Raw genomic sequence first — 5737 nt, forward strand, 5'->3', positions numbered from 1 at the left:
CTCCCAACTTGCATCACTACTTTTTAAATCCATTTATGTTTCAAAATATTATCCCATAAATGTTGACCTCATTTTTGTATAAGATCACTTTGACCCCTTCCTGGACTCTAGACCCTAGGATTTCCTAGACCCTAAGTTCCTTCTAAGCTCTAGATCTTAGGATCCTTCTAGTTCCTAGACCTTAGTATCGATTTAGATCTTAGCTCAATCCAGATCAAAATCCAAGGCCAAGGGTTTAGATCTTAAAAGCCTTTTTCAAATACTTCAAAACCTAGTCAACTGCCCCCTAATTCAGAATCTATGAATTATACATTGATAGGACATATCTTTGGGGTCAGCCTTCCAAGTTTGAGCTCAATCTGATATTTTTAAGCCCATATACTAAACTCAGTTCCAAAGGTTCCAAAACCTTCAAATATTTATGACCCATGCCACTAGACCAGTCACCTAGTAGATATTGACCTTAGAGCTTTCTCCAAAGATTCTAATCACTGCCAAACCCTTAATCCTAATTTTTTTAAGCTTCAATTGTATTTTGGTGGACTCAATTTGACCCCCAGTTGACTAGGGGTCAAAATGATCAAAATGCCCTTTAAGAGTTTGAATACCTATTTCAAACCAAATGACCTTCAAATTACTTAGAATCACTTCCAAAAAATTTAAAATTTCAAACCAAACCTATTGAGCTCAAATTCAGATCCTTGGTCAATCTAGTTGACCAAGTCAACTTAGGTTGGCCTAATACTCCCTTAAGGGCCCAAATGGGTATTTTCAACCCATTTGATCAAATTGATTTCTTCAAACCCTCAAACCTATCCCAAAGCATAATTCAAATTACTCAAACCCATCATGAGTCAGATTAAAACTACTTTGATCAAGTCAATCCATGAAAAACTTAGTCAAAGTCATTTAAGCTTTCCTTTAATTCATGAAGACTTTGTCAAACTTCAACCCATAACCTTAAGTCATCTCAAACTCATTCAAATAGCTCTCAAGACAAGACACTCTCTATACCACCTCACCATCCCATGTGGTGTGATGCCCCAGATATCAATAGTGAAAGGATTCGTCTGACATTCTGATCGAACTCCATTTCAGTTGCCTTGCTCGGACCTGAAAATTTTAACCACATATAATGAGCTTTACAAAGCCCAGCAGGTCACCTAATACCTATAACTGAAATCAAAGCACGGCTATGCTATCAATATGCATGTCAGTCAATCAAATCCATATCAGTCAATGGTCAATGAGTCTATGCAATACGGAAATCCATAGTCAATAAAACCAGTCAATACAGCGGCAGGCGAATCGATAAATCAACTCAATAAATCCATGTCAATCTCGAAGAAATCCGTACACAATAGAAAATCAATCAATCCGTCAAATCAATCGCTATCAAATCAAATCAATGTGGTCTAATCAATAATATCTATTCAATGAAATCAAACGAGGAAAGCAGTACGATAAATCTCAATCTATTCTAACAGTGAGTCCATGCAGGAGTCAATACGGTGCAGAAACAATAACAACAGTGAATCTATATGCAAGATCAATAAATCCATAGGCAATAGTAACAATGAATCTATACTATTCATGTCCATGCTATCAATGCAATATCTATATCCATCCATTTCTATATCAATGCTCAATGTCAATGCACAGCAATCAATCAGTGAAATCAATGAAATCGTACGATCTAGTAAATCCAATCAAAGTCGATAAAGCAGGAATATATAAAACAATGAATCCATAAATCAATACAGTAAACATGCAATTCAATACTATATACTGGACAAGTACAATCAACTGGCTATGTTGCTGTTGTAGATATCCATACACATTGGTTCTATCAATAAGAGTCGTCACTCTTTTCGCCCGTCGGCATTTCTATAAACTCCTTATGACTCCCAATCGTTATATCAATGATCAATGGTTTAAAGGAAAGCCCGTCGGCCCACCATCCTGTACAGGTCAATTCTGTCTCCAACGCAAAGTTCAACATAGTTCCCACTTGTCTTTCAGTATCAATCATTCATCAATCAAGTCAATGCAATAATCGATGCAATAAGCAATATTAAAGAAATCTAGAACAATCATATCAATAGTCATTGCACATATCAATATTAATCTATCAATTTCGAGAAAATCAAAAATCATACGAAAATCGGGCAGAGTAACGGCAGTCTATCAAATTTACACAAAAATCCTGCAAAAAGCACAAATTCCAAATTTCTCCAAATGACAGTAAAATATCCACGAATCAAATACAAGACTATTATTCCTATAGAATCCAAATCAAATCAAATCCTGATATTTTTTATATCGATTAAAATCGGTAGAATCAATTCGACCGGTAAAATCTTCGTAGAAAATAGTCAAATCATGTACAATAGTATATCTATAACATACTAAAAGTTGTGCGGTGAAAGTTGTGTCAAATCGAAATCAGGTCAAAAGTTCGACTACGAAAACACAAAACAGTGCACAACTCGGTCAAAACTCAATATCTCTGAAAACAGAAATAGGATTCGGAGTCCTTACCACGAGATCTACACTTTCTCCAACAGCGACGTCGGACGAAAAGCGCTCTGCGGCCTCCAAAATCCAGCTTTTCCCTTTCTTTTCCTCTCTCTTTCTCTCTCCTCAAAACAGATATTTTGATTTAAAATGATTTTCTCTCTCCTCAAAACGAGCTGATTTTCTTATATCATTAAGCTGATCGGCCCGGCCGATTGCCAGATCGTCCCGGGACGATCAGACCAAAATCGATCGTCCCGATCGTCCTGGACGGTTCCCAGAACTATTCTCAGGACGGTATTTTGAACAGTACAGATCGGCCTGGACGATCTCACTATCGTCCCGGACGATCCTGGGAGGAAAATCCAAGTCAGAGAGGAACAGTAAGGGAACGAGGTCTCACATGTGGCAGGTTGACTGGTCAAACTGTCAACATGCATGGGCATTTGGAAGTGGTTAAAGATGGGCAAACAAACCCTTATGTGAGCTTAGGTGGCTTTGTCACCTTCGCAAGCCAAATTTTCATGATAAAATCAAGCCCTCATACATTTGGATGGCTATAAGGAGTACTTGGCAGCACCATAAGGTCTCTCTCTCTTATTAGGATAGCAATCATTGGGGGGAATGGCTAATCTCATGCCTCACTCAAAGTTTTGGAACTATCTCATAACATCCAAAATCTTTAATTCCACTAATATCTATCCCACTCCACCTCTCCCTTAGCTTCTCTATTTATAAGAAAGGCCTCTCATGCCATTGAAAAGGTTGTTGAAATTCTTGAGAGCCCAAATTGAGAAGAGAGAGAGAGAGAAAGAGAGAGAAAGGATAATTGCTGTATCAGAATCTGATCCAGACATCAAAGCTCTTGAAACCTTGAAGGAAGTTGTAGAAAATTTCAACATCTTTCCATCAAGACCAAGATCATCCAAATATATCCACATAATTGTAAGATATCTTTACTTTTCTCTAAAACTTTAATTTAAAACTACAACAAATCTACAATACATGAAGCCTCCAAACTTCTGATGTTGGAAGATTAGGTTCTCATAAATATGTGTTTCAAATTTCATTCAATTTGGACAAGTATTTTGAAAGTTATGGCTAATTGAAGTTTCAGTTCAATTTTCACCTATTGAATTTGGCTCAATCAGAGTCATCCGATCGTGCCCTCTGCTCGATCGGACGTCTTGGGAAGCACCGGATAGCATGTTTTGTCTGAAATTCCAAACAGCGGATCTAGTCCCAGACCACGTGCTATGACGTGGCGCGCTGAGCTTATGACACGCATCCCGCTGTTGAATTTTAGTCAAATTGAATTAAAAATTTAAATTAAATAGCCAAAACTTACCAAATTCATAGGAAATCCATTTCTTCATCAAATTTTGTGTTTTTGGGCCCTTGGAAAGGTTGTGAGCCCTACAATTTATTAAAATTAAAATCTAATTATGAGTTATTTCAGATTGTTTCAAATTCATTTTTAGCAATTTTTTTCATAACCCTGTGATCAATTTGAACCCAAATTTTGGTGATATATTTTAGAACATCTTAGGCATCACATATAAAATTTTTAGGATCATAAGTTCAAAGGATTTCTATGATGTGAATTTTCAAAGTAATATGTCCATTTTGGACCAAAAATTTTGAAAAGTCATAACTCCTCAAAGTCATAGAATTAGGTTGCATAAATGTTGTGGTGTGCTTGCATATGTTTGATAGTTGGATGACAAACATTTCAAACCTATTTGAACACTAGAGAAATCTAGGAAAAATAATTAAGAAAAAGGTCTAGACAACTTAGAAACATCCTAGAAAATTATACACACACCCAATAGGGGTGAAAATTCAAAATATTAAACTTAGTGATATTATGTATCTTAGGTTTAAATTTCACTAGATTTAGGAGTCATTAGGTCAGAAAATTAAACAAATCAAATTTCAGACATTTTAGGAGTCCAAATAATTCAAAAAATTGTAATAAAATTAACTTAAGTCTACAAATTACAAATAATATCTCAAACTGACCATAAATTAATCTTGTATCTAAGAAAAATAAAAACCCCATCACTTGAACTTTAATGTAACTTGAATTTAGGTTTGAATGAAAATAAATAATAATTGAATAAAATAATTAAAAAATATAAAAAAATCCCAAATCAATTCTAAACTCTTGAAAACAATCCTATGAATCATTACTAACCTTTGGAAGTAATTCCATGCAGTTTAGAATAAGTTTGAATCAAAATAATCAAAACCTACATAATTAAGTAATAAAAATAAATCCATTAATCAACCAAAGTTAAAAAAATCACAATTAATTCAAATTAAATTCAAAAATTTCAAATAATAAATCAAATTAACCATAATTCAATCCTTAATCAAATAAAATTAAGATCACTTCAATTTTGAGGATAACTTAATTTTAAGTAAAAATTAATATTTAATTACTTTTAATTAATTAAAAATAATTATAATTTTCATAAAATTTCCAAACACTTGGAAATCCATCCTTAGGTCATTCTAGAGTCAAATCACAAAAATCAAATTGCACAAAGTAAAGTGGTCGAGTATTACCTTTGGAGTCAAATTCATTTAGAGTCAAATCACAAAAATATCCTTAATTACACTAACTTAAAATTTAAAATAATTACACAAACTTTGAAAAATCATAACTAATTACACAAAAATTAAAATTAAGCAAACTCAAAGGCATTCAACTCATATGAAATTTTAGTATTTATTAAAAATATCAAACCTTAAAAAATAAGTCAAAGTCAAAAAGTCAAATTTTAATTTTTTTAGTTATGTATTAAATAATTCAAATAATTCTAAAAAATTAAATAATTGAATCCAGAAAACACTAATTTAACCTTAAAACAAGAAAGAAAGCAATATTAATTAAAATTCATTAAATTTTAAATCTTAATCAAATCAAATCACTTAATCATATCGGTTATCACTAGGTAACTCAAATTTAAATCATCCTTCAACCTTCAACAAATCTAAATATTAGATAACTCAAACCAATTACCAGATATAGGAAATATCCAAATCACACAGCCTATTACACACACTTAGATGGTTTACTAGGGTACCACTTCTAGATCTAAGCTAGGCCGGTGTTTATTTTTCTGTTGTGTACCATATTTTTAAAATTTTTACTGCATGTTGGTTGTTAGAATTAGATTATTGTTGTGATTGTTTATTTAATTTTTGCACTCTC

The sequence above is a fragment of the Dendrobium catenatum genome, unplaced genomic scaffold, assembly GCF_001605985.2.
Source record: "Dendrobium catenatum unplaced genomic scaffold, ASM160598v2 fragScaff_scaffold_664, whole genome shotgun sequence".
NCBI classification, from domain to species: Eukaryota; Viridiplantae; Streptophyta; class Magnoliopsida; order Asparagales; family Orchidaceae; genus Dendrobium; species Dendrobium catenatum.